The sequence below is a fragment of the Chenopodium album genome, chromosome 4 (assembly GCF_948465745.1).
Source record: "Chenopodium album chromosome 4, dcCheAlbu1.1, whole genome shotgun sequence".
Lineage (NCBI taxonomy): Eukaryota > Viridiplantae > Streptophyta > Magnoliopsida > Caryophyllales > Amaranthaceae > Chenopodium > Chenopodium album.
This window is the reverse complement of record NC_137837.1, coordinates 43,417,888-43,435,595: the sequence shown is the minus strand read 5'-3', so window position 1 is coordinate 43,435,595 and position 17,708 is coordinate 43,417,888. Positions and strand designations below refer to the sequence as shown.

The 17,708-nt window shown below is 36.3% G+C and overlaps 1 non-coding gene across 1 annotated transcript; it reads right to left on the bottom strand.

Annotated features, from left to right (window-relative positions):
• Nucleotides 1–502: 502 nt before the first annotated feature.
• LOC145629630 (small nucleolar RNA R71) lies at nucleotides 503–609 on the bottom strand. Its single transcript, XR_014111792.1, has one exon. It is a non-coding gene; the product is annotated as a small nucleolar RNA R71 (small nucleolar RNA).
• Between the last annotated feature and the right edge of the window lie 17,099 nt (nucleotides 610–17,708).

Here is a 17,708-nt window from a genome sequence, read left to right as displayed (position 1 = left end):
TGTTTTGTATTTACTTTTTCTATTGTTAGAGTAATTTTATTTGGTTATCTTTTTGTTTTGCTTGTTTGATCCTACTTGTCATTGCTAATTGTGTGCTTAGGTTTGTTGTGTTCAAAGATAGATATGGCAAGGCAAGAGGATCACCTTTTTTTAGGGAGTTTGGAAATTTCAAAATCTATGAGCTCACGAGTTGTATACTTCTCCCGACCACCGAGACTAACTTCACAATCCATCCACAATATGCTAGGATGGTACAAATTGAGCAATTTTCCGGAGGTGCAAGTGAAGACCCCATTGAGAATTTGGTCTGATTCCTTTGTTGTGTGCAATGATGCAAACCAATGAAGTGAGCCAAGATTACATTCGTATGCATCTCTTTCGACAATTTCTCACCGAAAGAGCAAAGAAATGGCTCAAGCTTTTGAAGCCCAACTTTCTCACTACATGGAAGGAAGTTGCAAAGGCCTTTCTAAAGAGGTTCATTTCCGATGAGCAAACCGCAAAAATAAGGACGAAGATAGCATCCTTTGAGCAAGATCTGGATGAAACTCTTAGAAAAGCATGGGAAAGGTTTAAGGATTTGAATAGAGCATTTCCTCATCATGAATTCAACCATAATTTGATCATGAGATTCTTTTATGATGGCTTGAAGCGAATGGCAAAGACCAATCTCGATGTGGGTGCCGGTGGCCAATTGAGTAAGATCCCTCAAAGCCAAGTTGAAGCAAATATTGAAGAAGTGGCAACTAGCTATTCTTGGGGAAGTAAAAAAAGGTCCCAAGGAAAGCAAGAAGATCTTTATGAGTTGGAGAAAGTTGGCCAACTTAAGCACTTAGATGAGCTCTTAAATGAGGATCATTCCAAGTTGAACTCAAGTGTTGGTTTGGGTTCAAAAACCTTCACAGATCATTGATTTCTCATGTGCTCATTGTGATAGGATGGATCATGATGCATCCTATTGTTGAGAGTTTAATCCCAAGGATGGTGAGGCTTTGACTTTAAAGGAAGAAGAGTTTGTAACCCAAGATCAATCCCAACAACTTCAATAACCTCCAAGGCAAGAAAACTCAAATTTAAATAATGTTTAATATTAACCTGAATAAGCTTAGAAAACTGTAAATTTATGACCTTTTTATACTAAATATACAAAAAAAAAAGACGTTAATGTGCAGATTTTACTTTACTTTTTTTGAGTTTTCCATAAAATTATTAAAAAAGTAGAATTCTTTTTTAAAATATTCTCAAATCGGTCTAAACCGGTTTGGTTCGGGCTTTGGACCGATTCTTTCGGTTCGGTCCGGGTTTAGTCCTAGCTTAATCGGTCCGGCCTTTGGTTCTTAAAATTCTAATTTTTGTTTTCAGTCCGGGTCGATTTGGTCTGGTCCGGTCTTGGACCGATGAACAACCCTAATTCTAACCATTAAAGTAGCTCATTTACTAAGTTGGCATAACGACTTTGATGCTCTTGAAGCATAGACCAAGATAGCCCTGCTTATTACCCCCCCTCAAGCTGAGTGCTGAAAGAAGAACGAGCACCAATCTTGAGTGGAATTTGCTGATGTTGATTGAGATAGACCCTTAGTAGGGATGTCAGCAAGTTGATCTTTAGAAGAAACATGAGCAGTAACAAGTTCAGTAGACTTGACGATGGCTCGAACATAATAACAGTCAATCTCCACATGTTTAGTTCTTTCATAAAGGAAAAGATTTGCAGCTGTTGCAAGAGCAGCCTGATTGTCACATTTGAGCAAGGTAGGTACTAGATGAGCAATTCGCAAGTCCTTAAGAAGTACCTTCAGCTAGGTAACCTCACAAGCAGTCAAAGCCATTGCCTTGTATTATGCTTCAATAGATAATCTGGCCACCACAAAGTTGCTTCTTGGCTCTCAAAGAAATAAGTGATTTTCCAAGGAGAATGCAGAAACCCGTGGTTGATTGCTAAGCCTAATCATTGTCACAGTAATCAATGAGTTGTGTTACAGAAGAAGAAGCAAGTAGAATGCCTTGAGAAGTTTTACTAGCTTGGTAATTAAGTAGTCTCTTAACTGCCTACATATGAGTTGATGTTTGAGACTGCATAAATGTAATCCCCCATATTTTTGAAGTGAATTATTATATATTTCCCTACTATTTATACAAATATTTTAATTCAATTTCATGTATAAATTATTTTATCAAAAACATATTTGAACTTTATTAAGTGAATAAGCTCTATTTTTGAAATAAAATCCTTTTTCCTATTTACTAACCATGGTTGACATTAGTGTTATAATACTAGTAGCCTGATTTTAAAGGAATAGAACCTACTTTAGTCTAACCCAACATATTATGGCCCAAAAATAAGTCATAAGCCTATTAGGATTAGAAAAAGAGATTAAACCTATAAACCTTTTTCCCACACTAATAATTTAATCTCACGTTAAACCCCTATTTCCTATCTACTACTATGCCTCTTCTTCCATTCATGCATCAACCACAAAAAAAAAAAAAAAAAAAAATAAATAAATAAATAAATAAATAATAAAAAATAATTTGTCCTTACCTTGTTACCGCTGCCAGCCATTACCGCCTACATGGCTGTCGCCGACCACCACACCGTCGTGCCACCCTACCCCACATAACAGAGCAGTATGCCCCTCCTCTTTATCTCTTCCCTCTTCTTTCTTTCTTTCACTCTCTTATAATTTCTTGTTTTAATTTCAAAGATTCAATGTTTATTTGATTTATTTCATGATTTTTGTTTACTTAGTTTCATCTTGAGTTTGGATTGTAAAAGAGTAAAAATTTATAACTTTTATGATATTTAAAATATTGAATTAATTTTTAGATTTCTTTAATTAAGAATTTTGGGTCTTAAACCTTGATTTTTCATGGCTTTAGGGTTTAGAACGTGTTAATCAAGTTACCTAATCATACTATGTTTAAATTATGTTAAAGTTTAATTATTTTGACGGTAATTAAAATTTCAGATTTTTAAAGATTTGAATTTTGGTTTTGATTTGTATTAGTTTCAAATTTTCATGTTTCTAATTCCGTAAAATGATTATTATGAATATGTTAAAACTATAAACTGTGGAACTTTGAAGTTTAGTTTCATAATTTAATTTTCAGATTTTTGTCTATTATTTTTGGAGTCTTTAATCACTTCAAAACTAATGGCACTACAACAAATCAACAATTGTGCCACGAATTATGTCATGGGAATTCCTAATTCGTGGCATAATTTCACCTAGCCACGGGTAAAATGAACTATGATACAAAACCTTAATTAGAAGAATAAATTAAGACACAGGTATTTATTTTCCAGTGGCAAAAATCGCACTTGTGCCACAAGTACCGCTTCTGCCGTAGCGAACTTAACATTTGTGCCACGAGTAGCTCTTTTCCCGTAGCAAACTTTACATTAGTGCCACGGATAGTTTATTTCTTTGACGAACTTTACACTAGTGTCACATGTAATAATGAAGACCGGTGCCTAAAATGTACTATTAAATTAAAAACGGGATTAAGACATAAATAGAGGCATTGTTTGGTGGTAGCGTTTTATGTAGCTTAGCTGTTATCGCTTGATCCAAGTCAAAACACTAGTAGGAAAAAAATGTGTTTGGTAGTGGTTAGTGGTAAAGGTAGCGTTTATATAGCTTTTGTCAAACGTTAACAATATTTAGTGTTTGAGAGGTAGCGGATAGCTTTAATTTTGAAAAATTTGTTTACTTTTTAAATATTATGCATACATTTTTACTGTACATAAACATTTAACTCGCTATTGTTGCCAAACACTCGTATTACTAAACGTAATATTATTAGCTAATCTCTACCCACTACTGAAAGGAATAGTGTCCTTTGAACAAGTGTACTATTCTGATAGTGGGTTCAGAATTATTAGAAAGCTAATATATTAAATAAGGTCAAGTGATCGGAATGCCTAGGTGGAGGCCGCTTCCGATTAATAATATTAATGCACAATTAATATTACAGCTTAATCTTGACTGAACCCTTTGGGTCACACCCAAGCAATGAACAAACCGACACGACAATTAATTCGAAAGAATTAATGAGTCGCCAGAGTAACAAATATTTAGAAGTCAGAAATTCGAGCTTGGAGCGTCGAAACTGAGCGTCGGAGAATCTCAAATGTCGAGCCAAAATTTAGGATTTGGTGAGAGGGGAAAATACTTCAAGTAACAAGTAAAATCCTAGCTACGCGAAAGGCTTGGAAAGCGCGCCAAATAGGAGCGTGCCACGTAGCAGCACGCCATGTGGCAGCACACGTGGCAACGCATGTGGCAGCCACCAAGTGGCAGTGTGCCACGTTGGCAGCGCATGTGGTAAGGGGTTCGTGGATTCGGGTGACAGGTCATGGACACGAGCCAAAAGAAAGTGGCCCAACCGAACCCAACTTGGGGCTCAAGGTTGGGTGACACATGGTTAGCTCACAATGCATGTGAGTCGCCTTGGGGACCAAGTGGGAAAGTGGTCCTCACCTAACTATGTGACACTTGTTACTTGTTCCTTGGTTTATTTAACTAAGGGTTGAGTTCATCAATCTTTCCATGTGGGATCTTTTTTTTAAAAAGTCCCATATTAAAAGATTAGTGGAATTCACAAGCTATCCTTCCTTAGAAATAGCCAAAGCATGACTTCAGAATACTTTGTTTGAGTAGGATTTCAATAGGGCATTGCCTTTGCAAAAACCCTTAAACTCGTATAATACTCGGGTTTTGGTCGGGCCTTGCTAACCTCGAGGCAACGGACCTAAAAGTCGGTAGTCGTTCTTGCGGGTGGATTTCTGTTGGAGGCTCTCGTGTTTTTGTGCTTAGCTTTCAAGTAAGAGCCCATTCGGTCGGGCGCAGCACGCTCCAAAAGTTAATCGTTTTATCTTAATCTTGTGTTTAATTTAATTATGTGTATGGTGTTATTTATTGCGAGTGCGGTCTTGTTTTTAGGTTTGTTTTCGCGGTGAGTCGGACTCCCAAACCCCAACAACGGTATCGGAGCCTCGCTTGTTTATTTTTAAAATCATAATATTTTTCAAGGTATTTTTATGGCTCAATTTTTTTGGTTATAAGTTGCTAATTAGATTAGTTGCTCGTTTTATCCATTTTATCCTCGTATTAGAGCTGACTCCAGCTCCCGAACCCAGATTTCGACCTAAAAATAGTGAATTTTAGGTGGAAAAGGCGTTCTGGAAATGGTTTTACCCTTTAAGAACTCGGTTTTTAGCCAAAAAAAACACTAGAAATGCATTTTTCAAGGGGTTTTTCTTTGTTACGAACACTAGTAGAATAAATGTGATGGGAAGCTATTATTGGCAAGCGGTTTTAATAATCCGCTTCCCATTACTTTATAAAAAAAAAAAACCAAAGAAATGGCAAGCGTTTTTGGCGCGAACCGCTTGCAATTTAACTAATGTCAAGCGGTTTAGGGTTGAACCGCTTACCATTAGTTAATTGGCAAGCGGTTCAACCCCAAACCGCTTCCCAATTCAAAAAAAAAGCGAGCTCGTCTCTTCTCCTTACCCTTTCTGACTTCTTCAATTCACTTAATCTTTTTTCCCAAATTTTCAACTCCCGCCTTTACTGTACACTCCTCCTCTCAGTCTCTCCTTACCCTCTCTTCTCACTTCATCTACATTTTCCAACCACCACCACCGCCACTCTATTCACTTGCTTTTGAGGGTGATTGTGGTTGCTGCAGGCTCGCGTGTGGGGGCTGTTTTGAGGGTGTTTGGGGTGTGGTTGCTGCGAGCTCGAGTGTGGGTGTTGCTCGAGGCTGCTCGATCGGATTATGGGTGTTGCTCGAGGCTGATCGAGGCTACATGTGGTGGTTGCTGCTCCTAGTTGCTGGTGGTGTTGTTGGATTGGTTGCATTGGATGGTGTCTTCGTGGGTGGTGGTGAACCGAGCCCAACACACACCACTACTCTTCCTCATCCCTCAATCTTTCTCTTTCTCACTCTCAAATTAAGGTAAGTTTTGCTAAATATAAGTTTCATATGTATTAATTTGTATTAATTATTTGTTTATTCCAAAATTTCAAGTTAGGGTTTCAAGTAGTTAACTCAATTTTATTTTAAATGTTGTATTATTTGTTTGTTGATTAGATAATGTTTATTGTTACTTTAATTGTTAAATGTTATATATATGTATATATATATTGTTTGAATTTGAGTAGTTTTAAAGTGAAAATTTTTAGTAGAATATATATTAGTTAACATTTTAGTTTGTTAAATTAAATGTGGTTAGTAAATTGCAATGTATGAATATAATGAATTGCTATATTGATTGTATGTACATTAATTTAATTATTAGCACTGTTTAAATGAATGAACTTGTTTATTGTTGATTGTCAAATAAATTCAAATAATTTAATGCTTGCATCATCATTTGCCTAGATACCCGTTCGAGTTTTTCTCAATAGGAGAAAGTCTTGAATAGTCCCCAGTTGGGACTGTTCTTGGACGTTTAATCTCACTTAGGTAGTGAATGTATGTCTCTTTTTCGATTTTAAGGAATATCCGGGCTTCTCATTTTCCCACCATGTTCTCTAGGTACATATGTTGGTAAGTTATTACCTACATCGTGTACTTGGAGAACTGGGGGAAAATGCTGCCGGATTTTCATTAAAATTGAAAGGTTGACATACATTCACTAGTGAAATTAGACGTTCAAGGATGGGTTAGGTTGGAGTGATAAGGACCTTTTGGGAGCATTCATTTTTACGATATATGGATGATATATATGCTATTTACTTTAATTGACATAATAATATATGTTACATTTATCATTGTTTGAAATGTGTTGGTATGTTTAAAGGCAATTTAAAGCGTCAATGGATCGCGGTTGGATGTATGGTAGACGTGATACATTGGAATTTTTTAATGGGGTTCAAGAGTTTTGCAAGAGTGCTTCACATTTTTAGCTTAGAATGGGTGTCAATTACCTTTATTGTCCTTGTGTCAATTGTAATAATGTCACTAGGGTCAATAGTGTTGATACCATCATGGTTCATGTACAATGTCATGGGTTTAGGCCTCAATATCATGTTTGGGTTTGGCATGGTGAGAAGGGATCGTATAGGGAGAATGTTGTTGGCAATGAGACGCATGTTTAAAGTGCCGAGATTCATGTTGAAGAAGAAAAAAATGGGAGTGATGATGGTGGTGATGATCACTTGGATGAGATGATGTGTGATGTTGAAGGTGAATTTGGTGACTGACCTGATGTATTTGAGTCATTATCTGAGGCTGTCAAAAAGCCTTTGTATCCCGGGTCCAAAAAATACACAAAACTCTCAGTCGTGCTTACACTATTTAACATTAAGTCTAAGCATAACTGGAGTGACACTAGTTTTACTTCTTTGTTGATTGCGTTATGTGATATGTTGTCAGACGGGAATGAACTTCCTAATTCCTATTATTATGCAAAGAAACTAATGTGTCCATTTGGTTTGGAGTATAAGAAGATACATGCATGTCCTAATGATTGTGTTTTGTATCGAAATGAATATGAAGAGTTGGAGGAGTGTCAACGTTGCGGTAAGTCGCGTTACAAGCAAGCAAGCTGTAATGCTGGTATTATAGGACATCCTGCCAAGGTGTTGTGGTATCTTCCTATTATTCTAAGGTTAAAGCGTCTATTTTCAATACCAAAAGAAGCCAAGAACCTGAGATGACATGCTGAGGGAAGAAAGAAAAATGGTTTTTTGAAACATCTTGCTAACTCTCCACAATGGACGAACATCGTTATGAAGTTTAGGGCATTTGGTGGTGAAGTCAGACATTTAAGGCTTGGGTTGTGCACGGACGGTATGAATCCATTTGGCACTCTTAGTACTAAACATAGCACATGGCCGGTACTTTTAGTGATTTACAACTTGCCTCCTTTGTTGTGTATGAAACAAAAATATATAATGCTTTCACTTTTGATAACGGGGCCAAGGCAACCTGGAAACGACATTGATGTTTACCTTGAGCCCCTTATTGATGATTTGAGAAAAATGTGGGACAAAGGTGTTACCGTTTATGATGCCCATAAGAACGAGATGTTTCTTTTGCGTGCTGCCCTTATGTGGACCATCAATGATTTTCTCGCATATGGCAATCCGTCCGGGTACAAGAACAAAGGGCATAAAGAATGTCCCATTTGTATTGATGACACACCGAACGTGTACCCTGAGCACTATGGCAAAGATGTGTACGAGTGGACCTGAAGATTTCTTAGGCGCGATCACCCGTATCGTAAGCAGAAAAAGGCCTTCAATGGGAAAGTTGAGGAGGGGGTTGCGCCTAGGCCATTGAGTGGAAAGGAGGTTAATGCAAGAGTGAAGGGTATTCCATATGTTTTTTGTAAAACAACGAAACCAATTGACCCACATGCTCTCTTTAAAAAGGAATCAATCTTTTGGAAGCTTGAGTACTGGAAAGAACATGATGTTAGACATTGTCTCGATGTGATTCATATAGAGAAGAATGTTTGTGAGGCAATTTTGGGGACAATTATGAACATTCTTGGAAAAAGGAAGGATGGAAAGAGCGCGGTTAGATTTGCAAGCGTGGGGTGTTCGTCCGGAGTTGTGGGTTCAAGCTAAGGTAGGAATGGCGAGGTTTAAGGAAAAGGGAAACGAAGATGGTGGTAAAAACCGTAAGGGGAAGCGCAAGGAAAAGGCCACGGGTATCGCAAAGAAGAAAGGTGATAAAAAAGGAAAGAACCAAAAGGTGTATTTACCTCCAGCTTTCTTCACATTATCAAAGGAAGAAAAACGGAGGTTTTGTGCTTGTTTGTAAGACATTAAGCTTCCATCTGGGTTCTCGTCAAACATGAAAAAGTTTGTTTCCTTAAATTTAGAATTGAAGTTGACAAGTATGAAATCCCATGATTGTCACATGATGATGCAAGTATTCCTACCGATTGCAATTCGTGGTATTTTACCAAAGCACGTGAGAGATTTGTGGAAAAATCTTCCACTAGGACCGCACTTGCATGTTTTTATTTATCAATAGAGTCAGCTACTGATATTTAGTTTCTTACAATGACTGATGCTAACATATATTTCTGAATGTGTAGGAAAAAAGCGAACAAGCTAGAATCAATGCCGGAAAGAAATTGTATAGCCATCATATGGGTTGTAAGACATTTGCGGAGTCTAGACCAATGTGGGTCAAAGCGGGTCTATACCCCAAATCCATAATGTCATCATCTGATAAACCACTTTCTTCCACGGTCACAACTTTGGTTAATCGTGCAATTGACTAGTGGTGTGCTATGCTTGGGATGGACAAGAAAACCGGAAAGTATGTCATGCAACCGGATAAGAAAGTAGTAGCAGATGCACTTGTAAGCAAAATTTTCTACTTATTAATTATATTTCCTTGTCAAGTACATTGTACTTAGAACCGATAAATTTTTGTGTTGTTACAGCTCGAGCATACTTCGGAAATGATCCTTTCACCTTAGCTTGGGGAAAACCATACCACCCTGGGCGAGTAATTGTTTTTTGCAGGAAACAACTAGGGTGGGAGAAGGTGATGTGTTCAGAATACACCAAATTAGGAAAAAGCAGATCAAGTGTTAATTCTCCACATCGGATTGATGAGAAGGAAAAGGAATCAATTAAGGCGGAGATACGCGCGGAGCTGCAAGAACAGATGCAAAGTCAATTCAATGCCATTCTGAAGCACATGAACTTGCCGCTTTTTCCATTTCCCTCGATTACCCCAGTAGACTCATGTAGTCACCCAGGAGGCCCCGAGGATGATCCAGTAGTTGAGAGAGAGAGGTAATTTTAGTACAAGGACAAATTACGTCATAGAAGTTCGTCAAATGAGGTCGTTTGCATGTTTAATTATTTTACTTTTGCAGGATCCTAGTCCTATGGATGCAGTGTCATTGAAGAGAGCAAATCCGATGCCTGAACCTTTCCCAAATGTTAAGGTAAACTTCACTACGTAATCAGCTTTTCTTATGTTAGGCTTTCGTTTGTTATTACATAACTTATGTCCTAACTCCTAATCAAATATGTAGGAAAAGACGCCTTGTTAGCTTCTTCACCCCGGGGAAAACACTGTTGGACAATTGAAGTTGATGGGGTATGGTAGTGCACAACCTTTTGACAAGGTTCATTTTATGTCTAATACTAGCACCCATTACATCTCGGTCGAGATCGATTCTATAGTTGCTGGGTTTGAGGACTTACCACTACCGGTGCCTAGAGAGGAATATGATTTTTTAAGCTGCGTGACGCGACCGGTAGCTTTGTGCAATGGCCACGTGATCGGTTGAGGTTGGTAGGAGGGGTAAGTAAACACTACTTGTATGTAACTACTTGTATGTAACTAGATTAACATGTGCTTTGTGCAATGACCATATCCTTTTATGTTACTAGATTACTATGGAAAATCAGTCCGCTAAAAGGAAGAAGGTGGAGAAGCCAAAAACTAAGGAAGAAGGTCCTCCTGACATGGAACAAGGACAAGTGTCGAAGAAGAGTTCGAGAGCTTCATGTACTCCACTGGTAGAAGCCAATGTCCTTAAGCGCTTTTGAAAGCATGTACTTTTCTTCACAACCGTGTTAGTGAGTTGCCTACGGGTACACATATTCAAGTGCACTTGCCTAAGGCATTGTTCCACTATGATGAGGATGCGACCGCATACATTTCTAGAGAGGATGTGATGGAATTTCTAACCGGTTCCATGCTTAACATTTCCATCATTCAAACTTTCATGAGGTAAATTAACGAGACTATTTCTAAACATATTGTATTTTTTATATTTTCGTACCAAAACAATGCAACTAGTAATTACTTGCACACATTACTTTCTTGAAGGTCACTACAGGAGCTCCTTAGTAGTAAACCCGATGGTAAAGCAGCAGTTGGGTGGTTATGCCCCGAGCAGACCTCCGTAACCAAATGCTTGCATAACCCTCGTGATGTGATAGATTACCTTGAGCGGGGTATTAGATAATCAATGTGTGCGGGAAACAAGTTCATATTAGCCCCTTGCTTTGAGGAGTAAGTTTAAATGTATCACTCTTAATTTGTTTGTTAAGTATAGATGTTGACGCATAACAATTGATGGATTGATATTTGCTTTAATATATATGTAGTCTACATTGGAGCCTTATGGTGATTTGTGTTTCCAATAACACAATCTACTACTTTGACTCGGCTCGTATATTGCCACAAAGGAAGTTGCTAGTGAATAACCTATTGAATAGGTACATACCGCTTCCTATATATTGTTTTGTATCATCACCTAAGTTATTGTGTGGCTATGTTCCTAAATTGTTTGTTTTTTTATTTTTTTTGAAGTGTTATGAAGAAGTTGTATTGTCGTTCGGTTGTGGGTCTCACGTGGAAATATTCGAAGGTAAAGCCTTGATTTATTTAATAAAATTGCCTTGAGTTATTGATATGCATGACTATTTTAACTTTGTGTCATGTTAGTGTGTGCAACAAGACAACGACGTTGATTGTGCCCTGTACGTGATGAGGTTTATGCATGACATAGTCAATAGGTGCACTGCAGCCCAACACATTGAGGAGGTACTTGTATTTACTTTTTTTCAGTTCGATTTTAAATAAAGGTCGTCTTAAAACTAATTAGAATGCTAATTTTCTATGATTCCAAAAACTGGACACCTAAGACTAGTTGTAATTGACATGTTATGATAAAGAAATAGCTCATTAGATAAGAAATGTAGAAATCGGGCAAAGTAGAAGTCAAATAGGCGATTTTGGGTAAAAGTTGTCCTAAAACTTAGTAGATTGCTAATTAGCTATGATTTCAAACATTAGACACCTAAGACTAGTTGTAATTGACATGTTATGATAAAGAAAAAGCTCATTAGATAAGAAATGTAGAAATCGGGCAAAGTAGTAGTGAAATAGGCGATTTTGGGTAAAAGCCATCAAAATTCTTAGTAAAATGATCTTTTGATATGATTTCAAACATTAGACACCTAATACTAGATAATAATGACATGTCATGACAAAGAAATAGGTCATTAGGTAAGAAATGTATAAATCGGGCAATGTAGAAGTCAAGTAGGCGATTTTGGGTAAAAGCTGTCCTAAAACTTAGTAGATTGCTAATCTGTATGATTTCAAACATAAGAAACCTAAGACTAGTTATAATTGACATGTTATGATAAAGAAATAGGTCATTAGATAAGAAATGTAGAAATTGGGCAAAGTAGAAGTCAAACAGGCGATTTTGGATAAAAGCCATCCTAAAACTTAGTAGAATGCTAATTTGCTATGGTTTCAAACATTAGACACCTAAGACTAGTTATAATTGACATGTTATGATAAAGAAATAGTTAATTAGATAAGAAATGTAGAAATCGGGCAAGTTAGAAGTCAAATAGGCGATTTTTGGTAAAAGCCGATTTTTATTGAATTATTATTCTTAAATTTGTAATATTTTTAATTAATTATTATTAATTATTAATATTAATTAATAATAATATTAATAATAATAATTTTTAAAATTACAGATTAATGTGCATATCAATACAGGTCGCTAATAATATTATTATTATTAATTAATATATATATATAAATAAAAAATAAAAAATATACAAATGGCAAGCGGTTTGGCGCCAAAACCGATTGCCATTTTCACTGGAAATAATGTTATGTCAAGTGCAAATGGCAAGCGGTTTTGGTGCCAAACCGCTTGCCATTCCCCCCTAATGGTAAGCGATTCTGAACCGCTTGCCATTTACATGGCAATTGGCAAGCCCCCTAAACCCATGCGGTTGAGAACCGCTTCCCATTAGGGGGTTTGAACCGCTTCCCATAACGTTTTTTCTACTAGTGGAAAAATTTTAAGTCTTTCTAACCTTGAAAATTAATTGCATATTTTATGGTGGTTATGTAATTGGTTCAATACATATTTTATATGCAATTTTAAACCTCTTTAGGCGTGATTACTTGGTGGTAATTTGTGTTTGAAAGCTTATTTTTATTTTTTCACATATTTTCAAATTAATTGTATTAAATGTGAAATTGTTGTTCATTGAGGCTTCCAAGTATTATGATTTAATATTTAATTATGTTAAGTGATTGAAACTTTGAGTTACTAAATTCCATGAATTTTTGTTAAACTTTGTTGATTTAATCATTTTTTAGTTGATTGGAATCATGAAGTTCGAAACTTGTGATAGAAATTTGTTTATCTTCATATTGGAAGATATAATTTTTCAAAGATTCACAAGTATTAAAGTTGGAATCTTTATTTAACTTTATGTTCATTTTTCCAACTCCCTTTTATTTTTTCAAAAAGTTAAGATTAATTTAAATTAATTAAATTGATAGAGAGTAATTTCCCTCTTATTTTTGTTGCACCAAGTTAAACCAATTTTATTAAAGAATGGTTCTTGGAAATAATTTTGGTTACATGCACTTAGATGGTTTTTTAGTTAATTTAGACTTGTTTAAATTTTCAATTTTGCTCATGAAAATTAGTTCTAAAATTAATTTAGAATTAATTAATTATCACGCAAAATTTGGGATTAAAATCCCGAGGCTATGGCACGCAAATCGAGGCAAAGCCTCCCTTAGCTAGTTGGGCTACATAGCAGCCGCATGTGGCTGCCAAAGGGATTCTCGATGTGTGCGGCCATGTGTGTGGGGTGTGCGAGCGTTTTAGTGTGTATATGTGCTTGGTGTTTTGGTGTAAATGGGCAAGCAGCCGTGGCCTTGTGTCTAGCACCTTGTAACCCATAGGTTACGCTACCAAGGTGTACCTAACTAGTGCTACGTGGGGTGGTGAAGGCATGTGCGCCAAGCCGTATAGTGCGGGGTTGTTAGACAACCTTGACTTTCATATGGCACGTATGTAGTGCATGAACCACTTGAGTACGGTTAGCTTCGTGCTTGCTTATTTTTCGGTTTTAATTATTTTATTAATCTAATTTGGTTTTAATTATTTAAAAAAATTTTGGAGGATAGGCCTCGGTTTTTCAAAATCGGCATTTGTAAATTTTATTTTGGCAAATAATTGGGTTTATCGGCTTAATTAATTGGATTAACTAAGATGGATGTGGAATTTAGTGGGAGCTTTAAATATTAATTGCACTTAGTTACATAATCGATTAAAACAACTTTGACTAGTTTTAATTAGGCGTATTAATTGGATTAACCACCTAGATTAGTTACTAGTCATTGTGTGTTTATGCATTGTTACTTGTTTTTTTTTGTAATATGCATGGGTCATTCAGAAATAGTGAATGGATGAATGGAGTGTATATTCTCTCACATGTTTTATAAAAATGGCAACTAGTGGGGCCCGATTAGGATAGAAAATATGGAATGCGATCCGTGATGTATTTTTGTAAATCTAAATACGCTCTGCGTACCGTTGAGTATTTTTGTACCTTAATATTTAGATTAATCCTAGTCGTAGATACTAGTATTGCATAATTATGGTCAAGTCTTGAATATGGAGGTTCTTGGAAGACAAAGCCATGAAGTTGCAAAAGAAGACCTTCTGAAGACTTGAAGAATTCAAGGGGTAATGCTAGTTGCCAATATGCATAAAAATGCTTATGCTTTACATATTCATGATTATTTATATATGACTTATATGTTAGATACATGTTTAGGATTTCAAATGTTGTGATGATTAATTAAGTTCACTTAAATCAACCGACATAGAAACCCTAGGTCCCTAAATATTTAGTAAAATTGTCATTCTAAAATAACACTTATCGACCTATTGAGAGTAGTGATGGGCTACGCCAAAGCGAGGTATCACTACCACTCCCTAGACTCATAAGGCATACCGAGTATGCAAGTTGGTTTTGGTTGTACTCAACGATATGAGTGATGGAGTCCTAACATGTCGTGGAAAAGTGGATAAATTATTGAGAGAACATTAGATGCGGTGATTTATTCAACCAAGAGTGGCTTGGAGCCACTACCAAAGCGTTTCTTACTTTGGGAGATTGAGTGCTAAAACAAACCCAAGCATGCTTAGCTACTCTTTGTTTCCTTGGATCTTGTAATAGACTTATTCTCACCAAATGGGACAAATTTAATTCGTGGATAAGACGTTTAATAAGATTGAAAATTTGGATGAATAACTTTTAATTTTCAAACTTATTATGTTATTTTCTTGATAAATTGTTATACTTTGCAATTATATTTGTAGAATTCCAAGTCAAACTATATTGTTTCCATGATTGTTAAAGGAACAAAGAAAAGTAAAGCATTTCTAAAATACAATTCTCATAAATGACTTTTAAGGACGGTTGGACATCATGTATTCAAAATACTAAGTAGTTTTGATCAAAGATGAAGTATTGAGTTGCAAACTCAAATTGTCAATATTAACAACCAACATATCTTTTCGCTTAATACATAGATGAGTATGACTCATTGATTTATTAATTCGAGCTTGAATTAAAGGAAAAGATGGTAATTTGTTTTACGGCGCATTAGATGCTTAATTATGCCTAACAAAGTATAAAAGTCAAAGACTCTTAAAGAAATGGTTCTTAAAGATTATGAGATAAAGTATGATAAGAAATATAGGAAACGAGGAACAAAGAAAAGGAATGAGATTCCATTTTACTAAATAATTCATGTTATTGAAGTTAACATAGCAACTCATTATCTTCACAAAGTATTGGATACTGCTTGAATGTTCCACTTTGAAAGTAACCTCAAACTATTGAGGATAAGCTAAGTTATCGACTTATAAGCTTATAAAGAAGCAAGTGGTGCTACATCAATTGTAAGATTGTATGCTTTGTTTCAAGACCTTTAAGCTAAGGCTAGAACAAATAAATGTTTATTGTGTTCCGTAATCAACAATTCATCTGTTTGCACACGGAAAGACTCACTTTCAAAGCAATGAGCAATAGTTGCAAATTTATTTGAATGGCATGCTTGTCTAAACCATGAGTCAAGAATGCTTGATTATAGACAAACATTTTCTTAACATGATAAATTGGCAAAGCTCAAAGTCACGGGCATGATTTGCGTTCCAAACATCTTTAGCAACGTCACATCGACAAGAACATACTCAAATCTCTATATGATAGGCTCTTGATAGTTGAACGATTCAAAATCATTTTAAGACAAGCAAGTCTTACTTGTTGAAAACGACAAAGTAAAGAGCTATTGTTCTTGGTATAGACAATTGACTCCGAAAGCTAAAGAGGATTCATTTACTTCAACATTTCACAAAGAATTTGAAAGAATATGGCTATATTCATCAAATGTGAACAAACTTGACCTTGAATTGTTCAAGAGTTCAGTGAAGTATAGAATCGACTTGGCAAGATATCAAAATGTCTAGATTAGATAGAGCGATGTTTGCTTGAGCCAAGCGTGACCATCACAAAGTTATGAAATTTAAATTTTCATAAATAACTCCACAAAGAACATAGTGTGTCACCACGGAGACCTTGATGTTATTTAAAAATGACTCGAACAATGATAGATCACATCCCTTCCTATAAAGTTCTTAAGATTTGTACGAAGGACTAATGTTACACTAAACAAAATGTTGAAGCTAAGATAGGACGACTGTAGAAACCCATTTGTGTCTCCAAAAAACTAAACCCAGTGATGAGTACCTTTCGCGTCGAATCATAATCGAATGAAGTGAAAGTGTGGAAAGTCTTTCTCTTAACCGTTTGTTGACTTGTGTTGAGATTAAATAAATTAATGACTTAAAGAACTTTTCCTAATTAATTAATTAGTTATTTAATTTGAGTCAATAAGGTCTAATTTTTAAATCGGAATTGACCTAGTACGACTTTAGGCATACCCCAGTTGACTAATAATACCGAAAATAGTCCCAGACCGAAGCTCCATTAGTGGCGCCAAGGTCTGAGCTGTAGCGCCACACTATGGTGTGTAGAGCCTGACGACAGCTATGTTGTCTTGCGCCAACCTCCACAGTGTGACGCCAGTCATGTCGCTTGGCCGACAGTTCGGATTATTTGTCAAGTCATCACCTAGGGTCTAATTAATCAGTTTTCTGTTTAATTCGGTTAATTTTGCTGTCAATAATGTTTAATTGAATCAGTGATCGAGTCTTAGTCACATAGTCTAGCCACATGGTCATGACACGAGTCTTAACATGTCACATACACTCACTAGTCTTAGCACACACGTTGAGTACATCACCATGGCCCTGTATTAGGTCCATGCATGAGTCTGTCTTTCCGTCATTTGAGTTGGGGGAGTACATTCTATTCCTAATTCTTCATATCCCTCCACCTAAATCTTCTTCACATTCTTCCATCTTTCTTCACTTCCTCCATCCATTGCATGTTGAATAAAGTTTAAGTCAAATAATTAACAATAAGTATCCCCAAATTCCTTTTCCACAGTACTTGGTCGAGGAGAGAAGGGCGATTAATCAAGGACAACCTCTTTATTCAAGTCTCACTTTTTGATAAACCAATTCGTCAAAAGAGGAAGGCTAAGAAGATAATGGCAACTCAAGAAGAAGTCAATGATCTTAAGAACCAACTTGCTACTGTGACTGAGACACTGAAGCTTCTCGCACTTAGGGTCGATGATCCCGTGAAGCAACAACAAATGAGTCTCATGCAAGAAAGTCTAAGCAAGCTATCTAGTGAGTATAAATTTCAGGGCATGAGTTCACAAGGGGTCTCACTGGACAAGGAGCTTCTTCCGCATAAGTTCAACGCCACTGACATCCCTAAATTCAAGGCAACAGATAA